Raw genomic sequence first — 20,917 nt, 5'->3', positions numbered from 1 at the left:
TGTCAGAGGATTATAGGATTGCCTTAATTGGGGAACAAGAGAAACAATATATTTACTAATAAGAGAGGCAAGTGGCTTAAAAGCTGAAAGCACATACTTTTCATAAAGAAAATTTGAGGTTCAAATATCAGCTGCTGTTGACTAGTTCTGGGACCTTGGAAATGTTTCTTAAATTGTGTGAGGATTATAATAATACTTACCATATACATTGTGGAAAGAATTAAGGTGGTTAAGTATAGAACTGAGGATACTCTGAGCACAGTGAGTCATGTTTGTACTAGTCTGTTTGTATTAACAGTGGCAGGAGTAGCACAATGAACTGGCATTTGTAAAGCGACCAAGCATGTGCCTGACACAGTAAACACTCACTGACACACACGGGACACTCACATGCTGGGTGCTCACCGTGGGCCTGACATTTGGCTGGATGCTTTCCTTTATGTCTCCTTAACTCCATCAGACCACCTGTCATAGCTATCATTTTTCTCACCTGCTGGATGAGACTAAGGGACTTGCCCTGCATGAAACAATTAGTAAGTAAAAGCCCTAATTTCAAAATCAGATCCCGACTCCCATTCCAGTGGTATTTCCAAGTCACAGACTGAATTTTTTACCATTTTATCTAGACAGTAGGGGTTCATGAATTGTTGACTTGATCCATATACTTTTAATTCTTTCAAAACAAAAATCACTAGTTTTTTTTTTTTCCTCATGACCGTTATCAGGACTTTCCCCTCTGTGGACATGGAAATAGGAAATCACACTGTCCTGACTGAGTTCATCTTACTGGTCTCTCTTCAGACCCCTAGTGGCAGCTGATTCTATTTGGAATATTCCTGGTGCTCTACCTGACCACCTTGTCAGGGAACATGACCCTAGTTATCTTGATCCAGGTCGGCCTCCCGCCCTGCACACACTTATGTATTTTTTCATTGGCAATCTGTCTTTTTTGGATTTCTGGTACACTTCTGTGCATACTCCCAAATCCTGGCCAATTGTGTCTCAGAAGATAAGCACATTTCCCTGGCTGGGTGTGGAGCCCAGCTGTTCTTTTCCTGTGTTGCGACTTACAGTGAGTGCCATCTCCTAGTGGCCGTGGCCTACGACCGCCACTCGGCCATCTGTAACCCGTTACTCTACTCAGGCACTATGTCCAGCTAGCTCTCTGTACCAGACTCATTGCTGGCTCCTACACAGGAGGCTTCTTGAATGCCATCACCCATGCCACCAACACATTTTGACTGAGGTTCTGTGGCAAAAATATCATCGACCACATCTGTGATGCACCACCATTGGTGAAAATGTCTTGTACAGACACCCAGGTCTATGAAAAGGTCATCCTGGGAGTGGTGGGCTTCACTGTCCTCTCCAACATTCTTGCCATCCTGATTTCCTATTTCAACCTCCTCCTGGCTATTCTGAGGATCCACACAGCCTCAGGAAGGCGCAAAGCCTTCTCCACCTGTGTGTCACACCTCATCTTGGTCATGCTCTTCTATGGATCCTTGCTCTTCATGTATTCAAGGCCAAGTTCCACCTACTCCCTGGGGAAAGACAAAGTGGCTGCCCTGTTCTACACTGTGGTCAACCCACTGCTCAACCCTCTCATCTGTAGCCTGAGAAACAAAGATGTCAAGGAGGCCTTCTGGAAAGCAACACAGACCAGAAGTTGCCAGAGATGAAGTTTATCTTTTGGCAGCATGCTCTCATTGCACTTTCTACATTACTGGCTTATAAACATGTTTGTAAATGTTGCAACATTTCAAGTAAATACAATAGGTTATACTTAAAAGATGAAACATTGTGATCAAACCATTTTTAATTATTTTGTTGTGATTAAACTATTTTAAATCCAAAATACCAAGCTGTTTGATGTTCTACAGTGTTGTATTTTGCTTCTTGGCAGTACTCGATTTTCATACAAGTTATCAGCTGGATTATCTGTGAGAGGTTTTAGAAAGAGAAAAGAGGAGTTGGTAGGGTTTCACGCACATACTTTGACTTTGAATCTTAGCAGAGCTTTTAAATAACACGCCACTGCCCTCTCTTTTTCCATCACAATATTCTTCACATTCCTTTCTTTTCCATTACCACAGACACTCTGTGGGTACTGAACAAGAAGGATCTGGGGTATAGTCCACAAATCTCAAGAATCAATTTAATATTTTCTTCACATTTCCTTCATACCTCATTAAGTAGGTGGAAAAAATTGGATCTATCTCAGGGGAGATAGTAAATTAACATTCAACCATTTGGGATTCCAGAAGCAATACATAATATTCTATATCACATTAAACCTTGATGTTGTTCTTTGAAAAATACACTAATACTACATTGAATCCATCTTTTGTAGAATAGATTATAGCATGATCATTAAAGTAAAACAAAGCAATGCAACAAAAGAAAATATTTTTCACTGGATTTTTTTGACTAGATAAACAAATGTTTTATTAATGCCTCTCCATATGCCTCTCCTGAAGCAATTTATTTGCACTGAGCACTGATTTGAGAAATGTATGTAATTTAGACTTCACATTATGTTACCTTGAAGGGTTTCTTCAGAGTTTCTTTCACGTCTTTATTCCTCAGACTGTAGAGCATGGGGTTCAGCATGGGGAACAGCACAGTGTAAAATGTGGGCACCAATTTGTCCCTCTCGAGGGACTAGCTGGGTGAGAGTAGATGTAGAGAGTGGAGCCACAGTACAAGGTGACAGAGGCCAGTCGGAGGAGCAGGTGGAGAAGGCTTTTAAAGCGGCCCTGGGGAGAGCGGATCCTCGGGATGGCAGCGATGATGAAGAGGCAGGAGGCCAGGATGAGCAGAGCTGGTGTGATGACATTGGAGGCCAGGAGAAAGTACAGCACATCCTGGTAGGTCTCTTCCACATCACATGCCAACTTCACCAGAAGTGGGACATCACAGAAAAAGTCATCAACAACATTGTCACCACAAAAACTCAAATTGAGTGTGTTGCTGGTGTGTATTATTGCATTGACAAAACCTCCAGTGTAGGAGTAGATAACCAAGCAGATGCACCGTCTCCTTGGTATGGCCTGAGCATACAGAAGGTGGTTGGAGATGGCCACATAGCAGTCATAAGCCATGGCAGCCAATTGGTAACACTCACTGTACCTGAGCCCAGCAGAGAAGAACTGAGCTGCACAGCCAGGAAAGGAGATGCTCTTGTCTTCAGAGATGCAGGTCATGAGGATCTTTGGGGTGTAGACAGAGGAATACCAGAGATCCAGTAAAGACAGATTCCCAATGAAAAAGTACATGGGTGTGTACAGCCTTGAGTCATTACAGATCAACACCGTGAGAGTGGTATTTCCTACCAGGGTCACCGAGTAGACACCAAGGAACATCACAAAGAGGACCAGCTGCATCACAGGGTCTGTCATGAAGCCCACCAGGATGAACTCAGTGACCGTGTGATTACTTCTCTCCATGCTTTAAGGAGACCTCACCTACAAATGAAAGAGTGAGATGTTTACGGCAACCAGTGCCAAAGGAGGTCATTCTCTGTTACAAATCTGTGAGATATGGTCAAGGCCATGGTTATTGGAGTAAGGAAGATCTGAGCAGGAATCTTGGCTGGGTTGGGCAAGTGATGGAAACTTTCTGAGCCACAACATATTTATGTCTTTAAAATGAATTTAGTATTAGGAAGCCTTAATGCTGTTTGGCCATTTATTCTTGTATTAAGAAAATATTTCTTGAGCCCTTGGTGCTGTCTAGGCATTGAAATACAGCAGTGAGGTTGATAAGGTTGACCCTTATGGAGTCTTCATTTAGAAGGGAGAGATACATAATACATAAACAAAAAAGTATAGAAATATTTTTAGTTAATGCTAGATGATATTAAGAAAATTAAACTGGCTCATGAAGTGAAGAGGAACTGGGAGTGGAGCTAATTAAATTCAACCACTGAGGGAAAAAAACTGTTTCCCATTTCCCAGCTACAAATGGACAAGTAATTCAAAGCCTGTGAGATGTGGGAAAGGACCTGTGGTTTAGAAGGTAGTGACAGATGAAGGGTGGTAGAATATATCATCCCAATATGCCAATTTGGCGTAAGAATTATTTTAAACTAATGGCATTAAAAAAAAAAACAGTAGATACCCAAGTACAGTTTGATCTCCCCTTTACTTCCTTAAAACAAGAGTAAAAACTCTCATGTGAGAGCCACCCTCCCAATACCAGGAGAAAAGAAACATTCTTATTATCAAAGACAGGAAGTTGAGACCAGAAGAATTCTGCACAAAGAGACCTTGTTAAAATAATTCTTTTTTTCTTTTTCTTCCATGTTGTAGCATGTATCATTATTTTATTCTTTTTTATTGCCTAGCAATATTCCTTTATATAGATAAACTATATTTTGTTTACCCATTCATCAATTGACAGATACTTAAGTTTTTCCTTTTGGCAATTATGAACAATGCTGCTATGAAGAAATTTTGAGTAGAAATCTAGGAGCAGAATTGCATAGTCACACAGTAAATCTATATTTAACATTTTTAAGAACTGCCAGACTGTCTTTCACATTAGCTGCACCATTTTTCAATCCCACCAGCATGGTGTGAGGGTTCTAATTTTTTCTTATTTTCACCAAAACAAGTTGTCTGCCTTTGTAATGTTAGCAATGCTAGTGTTTCTGAAGTGTTATAATACTGTGATTTTTATTTACATTTTCCTAATGACTAGTAATGTTGATCATTTTTTCATGTGCTTATCAGCCATTTGTTTTTCTTCTTTGGAATAATATCTATTCAAATCTTTGGCCCATTTTTAATTAGGTTTTTTGTCTTTTTATTGTTCAATTGTAAGAGTTCTTATATATTCTGGATACAAGTCTCTTATCAGCAATATGACTCGCAAATATTATCTCCCACTTTGGATTATCTTTTCACTTTCTTGGTGATGTACTTTCATGAACAAAGGGTTTTAAATCTGATAAGGTCCAATTTATGTATTTTTTCCTTGCTTGTTTTTGGTGTCTTATCTAAGAAATAATCTAGCCCAATAGCCTAAACCCATGGTCACAAAGATTTGCTCTTTTTGTTCTAAGATTTTTATAGTTTTAGTTCTTAAATGTAGACCTATGACCCATTTTGAGTTGTTTTCTGTATATGGTGTGAGACTGGGAACCAACTTCACTGTTTTGAGTGTAAATATCTAGTTGTTCCAACACCAATTGTTGAAAAGATTATTCTTTCCCAACTGAATTATCTTGGCACCCTTGTCAAAAATCAGTTGATTATTGTTTCAGTTTCCTGTTGTCCCTGTAACAAGTTACTTCATACTTATCTTATAGTTCGTTAGGGTTAGAAGGTGGGCTCAACATGGTTCCGACAGGGCTGAAATCAAGGTGTCGGCAGGGCTGTGTTCCTTCCAGGAGACTCTCAGGGAAAACCCTTTCCTTGCCTCTTTCAGCCTCTAGACGCTGCCCACATTCCATGGCTCACGATCCCTCTCCTCCATCTTCAAAGTCAGCACCATTGTGTCTCTATGACCATTCTTTAACAATCACATCCCCCCTGACTCCTTCTGCCTCTGTTTTCAATGTTTAAGGATCCTTGTGATTATGTTAGGTCCAGCCTATAATCCAGTATAATCTATTTTAAAGTCACTTGATTAGCAACCTTACTTTCCACTTCCTTTGTAACCAAATATATTCACATGTTCCAGGGATTAGAATATGAATGTTTTGGAAGGCATTATCCTACCTACCAAAACCACAATTGTAGCATTTTTTTTTTTTCCTGGACTCTCTATTCTATTCCTCTGATCTCTGTGTCTGCCTTTATGCCAGTGCCTCACTGTTTTAATTCCTGTAGCTTGTAGTAAGTTTTTAAATTGAGATGTCTGAGCCCTCCAGCTCTGTCCTTCCTTTTGCAACAATTCTTAGCTTCCTTTTGCCTACACATATATTCTTAGTCACTGTTTCACAATTGCTTCTCTTTGTTCAACTTGTAGAAATCATTTAGATTTTGCCACTTCTTTGGGTCTTTATTTCTTCATGAGGGCTTCCCTGTGATATAAAACTTATACTAAATAAATGTGTATGCTTTTCTCCTGTTAATTTGTCTTATGTCAGTCTAATTTTCAGGCCCAGACCCTAAAGTAAAATTTTGCCTCCCCTACACAGTTTTCCTCCACAATCATAGAGGAAATTCTCCCCTCAGTTATTCTGCAGGATCCTTTGGCACATTTATCATAAATCCCAGATAGAGAATCAAACTGAGCATTAGAGTGAACTGTCACAGTGGAGACCTGCAAATTATCCATCTGGTTATGGCAAGTAAAAAAAAAAAAAGTAATTGTAAGCTCTTTTGGGGTCTAAAAGCCTAGGATTTAGCACTGTTTTCCAGTTTTTATAACTAGCCATGTACAGTTCTACAAAGGACACATCCCAGTTTGATCCCATCTGTTAGTGGTAGTTCTCAGTTCTATCACATTCAAAAACTTCCACTTTACAACAAACATTTTTTAATGTTTTTTTTTATGGTGCTAAAATGAAATTTATAGTTAATATAACATTTTGGTCCTCTGAGACCCAAAATCCCATTTGGCAGTTGTTCTCCCACACATAAAACAAACAATACTCTTGGACACCAGCAGGGTGTCCAAGAATTCAACACAATTCTGACATTATCTACCCTGAGATAGCATTGGATTTTACAGGAAAAGGGCTCAGTCCCACAAGACTGCTCCTTCTCCCAACTTCAGATACCAGTTGCAAGCCCAGGTTGTTACCTGTATTTCTGAACAACCTTCTATAAATCAGAGGTTTCCAGAAGCCCCCAACTTGAGTTTGATTAAATTCCCAGAGCAACTCCCAGAACTCAGAGAAACATTTTATCTAGGAGTTATGTGAAGGACTAAAAAGACAGCTGGAGAATATCCCTGAGGGGTAAGATTACTTGCGATGATATTGTGCCCAGTTCACCTTTTCATGAGTCTACTGGGTCTCTGGGGTCATGCAGAGATGTGAGCCCACTAGGAAACAAACTCAAAGACAGTAGAAATTTTTTTCTGTTTTGTTCATTGCTGTACACCTGGTACCTAGAATATTACCAGGCATATAGTAGACACACATACATATTTAATGAATGAATGAGTGAATGAATGAATGAGTTGCAAGAGAAACAAGTCCATAGTATCAGTTTTCTGGGCGGCTTCTAATGATGTCATTTTATCCTTTGACTATCAACAGAATTGTTTGAAATCTTCTATGTATTTTCTGGTGCGAGTAACCCTTGGCCAGTTGTGTTGCCTGCAGAAAGGAATAGGGAGAAACAAAGAAATCTGCCTACAAAATATCCTTACCAAATATTTCTTTGTCCAAATGGACTGAGTCTGTGTTGTCAGCTAAAGAATGTCACCATCTGGCCCTACGGGGGTTAAGTCATTAGCCACTGAATTTGCCGACCTTCAACACACCCTGAAAAGAGTTCAGGCTGGAGATGAGGAATGAGACACTGTGCTCTGGGAAAACTGTCAGGACAGGCCTTCAAATAGATATTTCCAGGAGGAAATTCTATGAATGCAATTTCCTGCATCTTCCCTTAGGAAGAGAAGCACTAAGATCACTAAGACGTCTGGGTCTTGTGACCAGCAGCAACCTTCTATCAAGGTGTGTGCTTGATTGCACGATGCCTCTAAAACCATGTATATGCTGACCTCCCCTCTGGTGTCTTCAGAGCAGTTCCTCAGAGACATCTAAGAGGGTGTCCCTTGTGTCTCTCAGGCAATAGTCCTAAGTCCCCAAATAAAACTGAAAATCACGGCTCTCACATTGTGCTTTTTTTATTTCAGTCAACAGTGTAAGAGAAGCTTTTCAGGTCAGCAACAGACTTTCTGTCATTATATGCCACGATGGATATAGGAAGCCTGCTCTAGAAATCAGAGCTGACTGTTTAAACCAGAGACAGCTTGGATACCATGAAAAAAATTGACTTTCAGGCAATTAACAAGGATTCCACTTCTCCATCACTAGTCAACATTGTAAAGGCTCAATTTCTTTATATGAGAAGCAAGGATAACTTATCCCTCCTACAGTGTGTTGTTACTGAGATAACTCAAGGGAGGACTAATTTCAGTGCCTGGTACATCATAGACACTCAGGTAACCAGTGGTTCTCAAATGTCATGCCCATGGCATTCACCTGGCCCAGCCCAGAGCTCCTAACTCAGCAGGCTGGTGGTGGGGCCCAGGAACCAGCTTCCACTGAAGCAGCCCGAGGGCTTGTCTGCGGATCAAGTCTGAGAGATGCTGGAATAAATATCAGTTGTTTCCTTGTTTTTCTTCATATCAGGAGTCCTACCTCCATTTGAATGTTGTGAAGACTCAAAAGAGTTAACAAATGCAAAGATGTGTCACATGTTCACATTTTAAAAGGGAAGCTACAGACAGAGCTACTTTGAATCCTGACACCAACACAGGAGAAGATGGGGCACACATTTCCCTGGGCAGGGACTGACTCAAAGAACTGAGTTCTGTGTTTGTTAACCAGAGCCAGAACACTGTGACAAGCCAGCTGTGTTTGCTAACCATCTGACGTGTTCTGCTTCCTAACTAAGGATATATTTCTGTGTCAAATTAAACAATGCACTTTTCTTTCAAAACGATTAAAATATAACCTTTTATATTTTGAGAGAAGCTTCTCTTAGCTGGAATTCTTCTCAAAAATGCCATATGCCTTTTTGCTATCTTAAAGGATATTAAACTGAAAGAAATTTGAACTTTTTTGAATGTTTTTTGGCCTTTAGAAAAATAACCTCTAGTAATCACTGCTGCTTCATCCAGTTACCTCAGTTGCCCTTGAGATATTAACAATGCTGCTTCTTTTGTAAGTGGTTCCTGATAGTAGCTTGCTTGTTGTTTTTCTGGTGTAATTATGTCATTATTATTATTTTTCTTTCATCCCTTGTCTTTTTCTGTAGTATTAATGGATATTTTTGTCTCTAATAATGAAAAGTGCTACTTCTTCTTGTGAGCTCCCAGAAGTTTCAGAAACTTCAGTAGGAAGATGGTGAAGATATTTCAAAAGATGCCCTTTCATTAGCACATATTGTATCTTAGTATGTGAATGATCTTAAGACAGGTTGTGAGGAACAGGTAACATTTTCCATCTAACTGTAGCATCTGAATTGGTCAACTTACCTAAAATTATCAGCAACATCATCACCTCAACAGGGTTCAAATCTGCCTGTCCCAGAATCTTTTATGCCAGTTTCTGAATACCCAGGGTTGTACTTCCTGCAGCCCCTTAGGCTTTCCTAGGCTTTGTTAATAACTAACAGGACAATTAAATAACATTGCATGTTGACAAAGTGGGTATTATTCAATGATGGGAAATATGTATTTTTTGAGACTACAATTCCCTGGTGAAATGTAATGTCAAAATTTCCATTGCCATTCTCTCTAGTTATGTAGAAGGCAAAATAAACATATGTGCACACGCTTGTGTATACTATACATTTATATGCATATATTTGCATATTAAAGCATATACATTCAGTAATGCTGATATCTTTATTATCTGTTGAATACCTTTCTTTTGTCTTTCCAAATCCATTCTCTACACTTTTAACCTGCTCTTTGCTTCAGGATGATCAGCTGTCTTAACTGTACCAGTAGGTTCCTTTGTGCTCTCTCTGCTTAATGGGTTTAACCAGTGGTTGTCACTAGCGAGGAAGTAAGTGAGGTCAGAGTGATTTTTCTCTGTCCTCTTTGTTTGCAAAGATACTACAGATGTCTGCATCCCTGGAAATAGACCATAGCTCCTGCCAAGTGACCCATTTCCAAGCTCTCTCTCCAGAGCGTATAACCTCACTCTGTTCTTACACCATCAAGAATAGAGAAGTAACAATCTCCAAAGTTATTAGTTCTAGGGTTAGTACACTATTTCTTGGGATACAAATAGAAATTATACATATCTTTTGGTAAGTTGGCTTTTGTTGAAATTTAAATCTGGACTATCCAATGGAAGAAAAGAAACAGGCAGGCAGAAAGCCGTATTGCAATATTTAACTTACAGAGACAAGAAGGGAGCAATTTCCCAATGTGCCACAAACCCTAGATCATAACCAAATATTTTGTTGTTCAGATACTCATGGCAATGTCTCATGGATTAGGTGATTCTTATGGAATGAAGTAGCTAAGAAAACAACAAAGGTGATATTTTTCTTGTAAGGAAAAAATATCTGTCTTTACTTGGATAAAAACTAGCTCAAGATGGTCCAGTAGGGAAATGCCACTCATTGATAATTCTCCAGGCTGAGCTAGTTTACAGCCACTGAAAACTTGAACCGATGGGGAAACATGGATCCTTTGAGGAAGAATCTTGAAACTTAGCCAATGTGTACACTATACATCTTATTCCAAGGCTTCTTGTGAATGGCTAGCTACCATTTATGAGAGTAATCTTATATGGGGAAAAGGTAAATATCTAGATCTTCTGTGGGTTATTGGATATTGACTCTGAATTAACACTAATCTCCAGTGATGGAAAAACATCAGGGGTACACACTTAACAGTGGGTCTTGTAAAATAATTTAAAGATAGTTTTGGCTTGCATGCATCTCTCATTGAGCCCAGTCAGAACAGATATGTAGATGATTATTTTTACCCAGACCCAGACATCATATTGGGTACAGCTACATACAATACAACAAAACCCTCATTTTAGCTCCCTGTCCCTGACCCATGGAATGAGGATTACCGTTGTTGGGAGTTCAAGTAGAAATTCCTGTAATTGCTTCCCCTAGATCTCCTCAGCTAAGGCAGTATACAAAATGCAGTGTAGCCTCCCTGGGGGCAAGTGCTGATATTAGTGCTTTCATCAAAACTTGAAGATGCCAGGTTAGGGATCTCAGTCCCTCACATTGAACTCCTCTCTTTGTCTGAGGGAAAAGGATTGAGGGTCTTCAAAGGGGAGGACATGAGTGAACAATGACGGAATGCTTCCCCAGAAAAACACCCTCAGGTGCTCTGACCCTTTGGAATCCAGGAAGTACCCTGGTTGTGCTGGGCTCCTCCTGCATTGAACTGATAGGGGCCACTCTGCTGGGCAGGGTGATTGATGCCAGTCACCAGAGAAAAATTATTGGAGGCTGTAAAATACGATCAAGAAGTATCATGGCTGGAACCCAGGGGATTTAGTAGTGCATTTCCTAGCATCTCCTTAGCCTTCTCTTTCAAAGGAAAAGTACCACAAACAAATAAAAACAAGACAATCAAAGACCCAGTTCTAACAGTAAGATAATTTGGACAACTTACCAGATAACTTTCATTCAACTGAGGGGCTGAGAAAACGTGAAGGGACCACAGCCATGCAAGAAGGGAGGTAAAGAGGGAGGTTTGCTTTGTAATTATTACAATGGGAAGTTAAAGTAAATTTTAGCCATATGGATCCTATTGCCCACCTCCTTTTTTTTTTCACCAGATACAACTCTGAATGTGAATTTAAAAAACCCTATATAGTGTGATTTTGGGGATACCAAAAGTCCTGCTTTCCAGAAATATCTACTGGCCATCACTTGCTGTGAAAGACCATAAGTATCAATTTTTTAAAATAGCACATGGAAATCCAAGGAAATTTTTGCATGCTGAAGTATACTCACAAACATTTGTACTTAGAAAAATGTTTATTAAAGCTCATATATCTAAAAGACACAGATTAGAAACTACTTTCATTTAAGACTTCGAACTTCATTTGTAATTTGAGTAATAAAAGTCTCTTAGAAATATATGCTGTAATTTCAAATTAATGTTGAAGATTCTTCTGAATGCTTTACAACCATAAGCTGCACATGCAACATTCCCAACAGTCAGTAAAAAAAGCTGACTGCCAAATTTACACTTAAACATATTATAAAACATTCTCTAAAACACTAATGCCATATATTTAATTAAAGCTTTATTACTTTCTCATTTTTTTTTAATGTCTTCCTAGGATCATCATTATCTGTATCTTATCATCTTACTGGGATCTGGTAATGCTATTTAGACTTGGTTTTGGAGTTGAGATTACTTTTTCATATACAAAATACTACGGCTGTACACTTAGGTCAATGAAATTTACCATATCTGGGTATATTGAAAATTATTTGGAGAACGGGACTTGGTTTGTTCTTTTGAAAGGATTTAAGTAGGAGATCTTGACAAGTAGTTTGAGTATCTTCATTGTAGTTAAATATCAAGATTTACAATGCTAGGATGTTTCAAGAATAGGTTTTTTACACCAACGTAACTTTTTGTTACTGACACTTCCCCATAGAATGATGTAGTTAGAATATATTTTATAGAAAGTTTTTTATTATTAGTAGGTAATAGATATCTTTTAGAAAATGAGAGTCTGCATAAATAGCTTTTGGTTTCAGAACGTTGTCTAAATCAAGCATCTCAGGGTTATACTGTTGGGCCTAGCTTCTGTTGGATTACTTCGTGTTACAACCAGTAGTGATGATATATGTTGGATTTAAATTTCAGTTTAATATATATCCCTGCCTGTGCTGATTAGTCTTTCCTGCTCTGAGTGGAGTTGCTACATTTTGGGGAACTACTTGCTGACATTTTACTTTCTTGCATTTTTAAAACTGCTTATACCTATAGAAATAAGGACATTTTCAGGATTATTGAAATGCATTACATTAACATTGTTTCAGTTTTAAAAATCAAAATTGTATGCATCTCATCATATTTCCTCACTTGCCTAATCACTCCCTTTACATATTCCCTATAAAATTTTTCTCTTTAGAATAATGTGTACACATAGACTTTTATTTCTCAAGTTCTTTCACCTCATTGTAGTTATTATTATTATTTATTAAAATTATTGTGTTTGATGCTCAAAGAGTCACAATTTGGAAGAAGTCCATGTAGATTCACTACTATAAAATAAAAGAATAGCCCAGTGGGTTACACAGTGATTCACAAAAATCGTATCTATGGGAACTTGATTGATTTTTTCCCTTAATTGAGCAACATGGGTAAGAGATGTAGATTGAAGAGGTCATGCTTGCTAAGTCTAGTTGTACTGATTATTTCATGGATGACTCTGGATCTTTGTCTTAATGATTCTGGGGGAAAAATTATATAAAATGCTTAAGAAATTTAGTTATGGGTATGGAAACTGATGATTTCCACTACTTAATATTCATAGAAAAAACTGAAAATTTAATTCAGCATTCTTTTTCTGTTTCTAGGAAAAACTATCTAAATATTACCAGCCAGTCAAAAACCTTCATATGCTAAAGGAGTGTGCTGTTTTCTCACTGTAGTAAGATAGAAAGTAGGTTTTGGTTTCAAGTTCTTTGTGTCTAGTCTACAGTAACATGAAATTTAATTAAAATCCTTATATTTCTATATTTAAATTTTATCCTCCAAATTGCCTTAATTTTCTCACTTAGGTGTCTTGAATGGCCAGGTATCAAGGGTGCAAATTCTTTAACAGTCATGGTGAGAATTCTTGAGCATGATGGAACGTCATGGCTGCACTTCTTGAAATATAATTACCTGATGAAAAATTGTCTTTGCATCTCATTAAAAGGACTGGATCTTGATTTATTTGAGGAGTTTATTCAGAGCCTCTCTCACATCCTTATTCCTCAGGCTATAGATCATGGGATTCAACATGGGAAACAACACAGTGTAAAATGTAGAAACTATTTTGTCCCTGTCCAAAGAATAGCTCAATCAGTGGACGAGCATAGATGTAGAGAATGGAGCCATAGTACAAGGTTGACAGAGGCCAGGTGGGAGGAGCAGGTGGAGAAGGCTTTGAGCTAACCCGGGGTGGAGTGGATCTTCAAGATGGTGGTGATGATGAAGAGGTAGGAAGCCAGTATGAGCACAGAAGGTGTGATGACATTGGAGGCCAGGACAAAGTACAGCACAGCCTGGTAGCCATCCTTCCTGCCACAAGCCAGCTTCACCAGGGGAAGCAGATCACAAAAAAATATTCATCAATGATGTTGTCATTACAGAAGTCCATGGTAAAAGTTCTTTTGGTAATGATGGAAGAGTTAATAAAGCCACCGAGGTATGAGGCTGCTACCAAGAATGCACACAGCCTAATGGGCATGGCCTGAGAGTAAAGCAGTGGCTTTGAGATGGCCACATAATGGTCATAAGCCATGGCAGCCAACAGGTAACACTCACTGTACGCCAGCCCAGCAGAGAAGAAGAACTGAGCTGCACAGCCAGCAAAGGAGATGCTCTTGTCTTCAGAGATGCAGGTCACTAGGATCTTTGGAGTGTAGACAGACGAATACCAGAGATCTAGGAAAGACAGATTCCCAAAGAAAAAGTACATGGGTGTGTGCAGCCTTGAGTCATTACAGATCAACACCATGAGGATCATGTTTCCCACCAGGGTCACAAAGTAGACACCAATGAACACCACAAAGAGGACCAGCTGCATCACAGGGTCTGTTGTGAAGCCCAGCAGGATGAACTCAGTCACTGTGTCATTGCTTCTCTCCATGGTTATTGGAATCTCACCTAAGAAGAGAAAAAATGAGAATTCAGTTTAAATCACTGTCCTGTATACATAGAAAATATGTGAAATAATCTATGACCTACAGTGTAATTTTTCATTTTAGAAAGCATTTTCATTTTGTAATAAACCACTTAGACTTTGCAATTATATATATTGTTAAATGATAAATTTAGGTACATTAATGTTTCAATTGTTTATTTGAGCCAACACCTATTTGAATCAGGCAGCTATCAAATTAATTCTGAGTACCCCAGGAGAAAAGCTAGGAGAGATATTTTTACAGAAAAGACACAGATCAAAGCAAAACAATCATTTGATTGGCCATAGATTAAGTGGTTGACAAGTTTGGGAAACCCTAGCTGGCTCTTTGTGATTGGTGCTTCTTAAGTTTCATCTTCTGGGATTCAAGGTCCTTAACTCTGGCTTAATGTTTTATTTTGCTTACAATCATTATCAAGATATAAATAAGAGCCACCTCAGTCTGATGGCTCACTTGTTTAATGACTTTAGATATGCAATTCCAAAAGTCTGAAGTTGGTTAATGTTCCCCCCTCCACCTTAGGAATGATTGTTCAAATAAAGGAAGGATGTACTTATAATTTCTATTTTCTTGTATTTTAGCCTTCTTCATCATGCCAGTCTACTTTACTGCTAAATGTGTGATTTCTTAGCTTAAAGTGTTACTTGTTTGTATCTGGAACTCTGAACATCGCCTATTTTTAATGTATTTTGTAAAAAATCAAGCATTTTTCTTTTAGCACTTCTGCATATTGTGACACCCTGAATCCCTATAAATTCTTGTCATAATAATAATTATAGGGATAAGAGAATACTCAGATTATAAGAATATAAAGTGAATGTATACAATTTGGTGGAGGAAATGTATGCAGGAAAATAATATACAAAGATGGGATTATAAAAGGCAAAGGATTAACTATTTTTTCCTTATTCTATCAATAAAAATATATTTGACAATAATCTAAATAGCCAGTTTTATTTTATTTTATTAAAAATATTTATTGAAGCAGTCAGTTACAGTGTGTCAATTTCCAGTGTACAGCATAGTGCCTCAGTCATGCATATACATACATATATTCATTTTCACAGTTTTCATTAAAGATGATTACAAGATATTGAATATAGTTACCTGTGCTATACAGAATAACCTTTTTTGAAATCTATTTTTATTTGTATGTAAATAGTCAACTTTAGATGTAAGCAATTCATATGTAGTACGTAAGCATTATAGGAGAATTAACTTACAAGTTATTTAAAACTTTTAATGCACTATAATGTTTTTATCAAGAATTTTTATATTAATAACAATTAGGCAAAAAATTACATATCTTAGGATATGACCACAAGACTCAGCATTCCATCCAATGACACAGAAATGTGCTCACTTTCTTCAGGATTCCCTGCACACTAGACTCCAGCTGTGCTCTTGAAGTGGATAGACAGGAATACATCTAGTGTCTGTGCATCCATGCATTGAAGGAACAGTTCAGTCACACTGACTTCCCACCAACCAAAGTTGTTTTGTAGCTAAATAAACAAAATTTTCAGTGAATATGACAGTGATGTGTATGCTTGCCATCTTGAACTTATAAAAACACTGTTTGTCCAAGACTCAGTATTAGTGTTACTATAACCTACTTCTGAGTAAAATGTAGGACTCTATCAGACTGTCCCTCTGAGGCCTTTGCTACCACTTCTCTTCTAAAGGTCCCTGTGTGGGTTCAAAATCACACACAGCTGAATTCAGTGTTGGTGCTTTGGTTCTCATCTGACTTGATCTACTAGCAGTTTTTGACGTGCTTTATCCATTCTTCCTGCTAGGAACACTCTCTTCACTTGGTTTCCAGGTCATCAGACCTGCCCGGGTTTTCTTCTACTTCTAAAGCTACTTGTTTTCCAGTAGCTTTGGTGTTATGGCCTCTAGCTTTGAATTTTGGAATGCCCCGGAATCAACCCTTGAATCTCTCCTCTTTTCCATCCACAGTCACTCTGGTGGACCATCTAGTCTAATGACTTTAAGTGCTGTTCACATGTGAGGTCCTCCCCCTGCTTTGTGTGTGTGTGTGTGTGTGTCTATCTGTTTCTTCCTGACCATGCCTCTTCTCTGAACTCCAGATTCATGGATCCAAATTCTTGCTTAACATCTCTTACACGATGTCCACTGGGAAGGTCAGGAAAAAATTAGTTTCCAATAGTCCATCCTAGACTGCTTTGCTCTCAGACTTCTCCACTGTAGTAAGTGGCATCGTGTCAGTTTAAGGATAATCAGTGGATATTTTTGACCCTTGTTTGTCTTTTGCTCTGTAGTTGACTAATCAGTGACTTCTTGATTCTACCTTCAAAATATACCCAGAACCTGACCCACTTTCCCTAGCTCCAGTGGTTCAGCCCTGCACTGAACCACTGTTATCTCACATCTGCATCACTGCAGAGCTTCGTGATGGTCTTCCCTGTTTCCTCCCCACTTCCGTCCTTACCCTGCTGAGTCTCTCAACAAGACTGCCAGAGTGATCCTGTGAGAACACCTGTTAGATCACGTTACTCTTCTTCTTCAAACACTCCAATGACTTCACAGTTTATTCAGAGTAAAAGTCCAAATCCTTACAGAGATGTACAAGCTTCTTAGCTTTCTGCTCCCAGCCCCTCCTGTTCTCTCCTTCACAGTTCACTCCACTTCACCCTAGTAGCAATGCTGCCCTCCTTTCAACTCCTAGAATAAACTGGTTTCACTCAGAGCCCTTGACAGTTACTCTTCCCCGTGGATAGAATGCCCTTCCTCGGTATCTTTATAGAGAATCCCCTCCCTTTTCTCAGGGGTCAGTTGCCACTCGCATTACCCCTTTCCAGGTGTTCCCTGATCACCATGGTGCACTCCACTTCCCTGAAGTTCTTATACCCCCTTCTACTTTATTACTCTCCCTAGTGCTGCTCACTCTCTAGTATTACATATTTCTTGTTAATTCAATGTATTCTCTTTCCCCTTCAGTAGAATATCATCTTTCCCACCTGCTTTTGATGCAAAATGTGTATCAGCTCAGTGTTTATCTCATTTAAATTTGTACATTTACTATGACGTTTTGTGGGCTGTTTATTCTAAGTTGAGTAACGTCAATACAAACTGAGAATAGTTTGGCGATGGAGTGAAGTCTTTGAAAACACGGACCCAGGAGAACTAAAAGGGGTTTCCTGTGAGAAAAAGTTGAAAACTCTTGTACCAAACCTTAAACTTAATAACTTCTGTTTCCATTTGTTTTATGATTCTCGCATTTGTGCTAGAATGTTATCACACATAAAAATAACATCTGAGCATTTTGAGTACTTTACTCTGAGTCAAGTACTGAGCTCAATGTTTCATAGGCATTAGTTTATTTATTCCCATTATTTTATTTGTCCATCATGGGTATATTTAAGGATTAACAGAAATAATTTTACAGAGGCCCAAACTGAGTTTTCATGAGTAGTTAGTCATTACACAATTAGTAAGTGGTGTTGTCTTACTCCAGGGACCTGGCGCTTAACCACTAAGTCACCTCCCTTAATATCTGACATTAGAGTAACAGTTGTTTGTGGGCTCCGTGGGTCCTTCTCTTTTTGGTTACAACACCCTAACTAAAAACCGGTAGGATAATTCTGAGAGACTCATGCTGTCACAGGTAAGCACCTCACACATGTCGCATCAGATAAACACTTACTCATGGCTTCCAAATGATCTCCCATCAGAGTCCTGTGTCTCTTCCATTTACCGCCAGTCCTGTCTATAAGTACAGAAACATTCTGTTCACCTCTCCCTGGACCGGGACACTTACCGGCAGTTGTCGTAGTCACAGCCAACAAAGGAGGACACCATGGGTCCGGATGACTTATCTTTATTCAAGTTCCCCAGTGTATTTGATCTTTAAGCACCTCAGGGTTTCATAGCTTGGAAAGTCTCTGAAAGGCAACTAACCAAAAAGTGTGTTAACCTCAGTGCCAATGAAGAGAATGCGTTAAAAAATTGATGATGCTAATTACTACATTTGAGAAACTACTTTTTGTAAAACATCTTCCTGGGGTCTTTATTTAGTTGTCAAACACCTATTGGAGAATGAATTGCCGTTTCTACTTCAGACGAGGAAATAGATCAGGTCAGTTAATTAACTTGCCCAGGGAAGTGCAGTCAGGGTTTGAACCCAAGGTGATCTGATTAAAAAATTCATAGTCTTCCCCTTACACCAAATGTGCCTCAGAGACTTAATGCTTGAGTCTCCATTCAGCTGAGATAATAGTGCTTCAAAAGCGGACTGCACTTACCCCGAGTGTTTATAAACACAGGCTCTGCACCAAGCATATCCGGCCTCACTCTTCCTCAACTCATTGCCCAACTTTTAAATGGCAAGAAGCCTGTCATATTGGCTAATGTCCTTAAAAGCAACTTGTCAAGTTTCTCCATTATTTATATAAGTAATATTTATTGAGTACTCAGTATGCATCAGACACCACACTGAGTGCTTAAAAGTCATTGCATTTTAACTTTCACAGTAATCTTGTGAAATAAATATGATCATTATGCCCATTTTAGATGTGGGCTATATGAGACATAGAAATGATTCTACATGCATTGTTCAAAGTCACAAAATGTAAGACTCGTACAGGGAAGATTAAATCTATTTCTGTGCTAATCATCTGTCCCCAGATCATCCTAGTTATCCAGCATTTACTCTGTTCCAGATACTCTGCCAGGTACTGTGGAAAGTGATAGAACTGAAGTATGGGGCATGGCCTTAAGAAGGTGGAGTTTATTGGGAGGCACCACATCTTTGTAAACAAATACAACAAGTTATGGTGGAACTACCTGTTGTACCAGATAGTGAGAGGCAGGCCAGGATGGAGAGCTTGCTAGGGGCAAAGAAGGAAGTGTGTGTGTGATGAGACATTTTTCACAGGAGGGAGAAACATGTTTATAAGTTTGAAGATGCATGGACAGTTACCACGTCGGAGGAAGACGTTTCTGCCAAAAGGCACAGCCGCCAAGGCACTGAAACTGGAAATGGAATGGAGGCTGGAGGAACTGTCAAAGTCCATCAGATCCATCAGGATTATGCAGCAGTATTTGTTGGCATGATGTTAGATGAGACTTCAGAGGTATTTTCATGCCACATTCACAAAATCCTCAAAGGCAAAGTCTTCACCTGGACCAACATTAAGATGCTTGAAGTGTCAGGGGCTGTGGCTAAAATCTTGGTGGCGTTAGGGAGGCAGCTACCACTGTGGGCATCAGCATGTGCATAGCAAGCCTGATTAATGAGTGCTTAAACACACTACTCCATTCCTGCCAACGTCAGGATTAGGCGATGAAGAAAGAGGCACCCTCCTAGAGACTCGAAGTGGCCACCAGCGATTATAAACCAAATCAGTGGCATGGCTGAGTCTGAGACAAGGTGCCTCTGACTCCACGTTCTATGTTCTTTCTTCCACAGCAAATCCCTCCTAAGCCTTTCCCTTTCCATGACTTAAATCCTCCTTCCTTTTAGGTATTTTTGCTGTTAGTCACATCTTGAAGAGAAAGGGAAAATAACCCTTGATTTCTTAAGCATCAGGCCCTAATCCTGAATTCTGTGGATCTCAGCTGAAAATGCTCAAGTCCACAACAAAAACACACACAAATGAAACAGTGCACACATTTTCACCTGTGTTTCCCTTTAGGCTTAAACATGGATGCTAAGTCACAGGTTAAAAGTTTTACCTTAAGAAAGGAGTTCTCTCCCAGTCAGTCTCAACTGGAAGGCTATGACCACTTGGCAGTAATGCTAAGCTGCTGTCCAACATTCATTTTAAATGCATCTTTTGTCTTCCTATCCCCCTGGGATAAATTTTTTTTTTAATTGGACTTTTCATTATTTTGAGCCTGAGTGTAGATGGCTTTCTTTAGTTTGCTGTCCCCTAGGTCTCTTGTGTTAGTCACAAAAGCTTATTCCTGTGGTAAATAGTTCTCAATGGCAATTGTTTTTTTTGCATTTTTTGTGTCAATTATAGTTTTATTTTTCATTCCTCCCCTTAATGTAAGTTGTCATTTCTCACCACAAATAGTTGGGAAAGCCCAGTCTCCCTTTTTACTCAGTTTCAGAAACTGCCATAGAATGATTGTGAGGTATAAAAAGGAAGCTTTGAGGCTCCTGTCATAACAGAATGGAAATGACTGTTGAGTTTTTGTGGGAGTAAAACAAAGATTTCTGTGCCAACAGTAAATCTGAATCACACAACTTACCAGGCTTTGTAGCAAGACCTCATCCCGACATTCTAATATTTAAATCGGTGAGTTCCAGAATCTTTGATAACAGTCGATCCCAAGGGTTTTACATTCTTGGAATTCCTCATGGTTTTGTAGCTTGGGGGAATGGCAAAAAGGCAATTAAA

General features: G+C 39.0%; 3 pseudogenes; 1 reads left to right on the top strand and 2 right to left on the bottom strand.

Annotated features, from left to right (window-relative positions):
• The first annotated feature begins 744 nt into the window (after positions 1-744).
• On the top strand, positions 745-1,723 carry LOC102519431 (annotated as a pseudogene).
• Positions 1,724-2,414: 691 nt separating this feature from the next.
• LOC102519193 lies at positions 2,415-3,789 on the bottom strand (annotated as a pseudogene).
• Positions 3,790-13,382: 9,593 nt separating this feature from the next.
• LOC116661794 lies at positions 13,383-14,571 on the bottom strand (annotated as a pseudogene).
• Positions 14,572-20,917: the final 6,346 nt, after the last annotated feature.

This window comes from Camelus ferus, chromosome 36 (genome assembly GCF_009834535.1).
Source record: "Camelus ferus isolate YT-003-E chromosome 36, BCGSAC_Cfer_1.0, whole genome shotgun sequence".
Classification (NCBI taxonomy): Eukaryota; Metazoa; Chordata; class Mammalia; order Artiodactyla; family Camelidae; genus Camelus; species Camelus ferus.
This window is presented reverse-complemented; position numbering and strand designations above follow the sequence as displayed.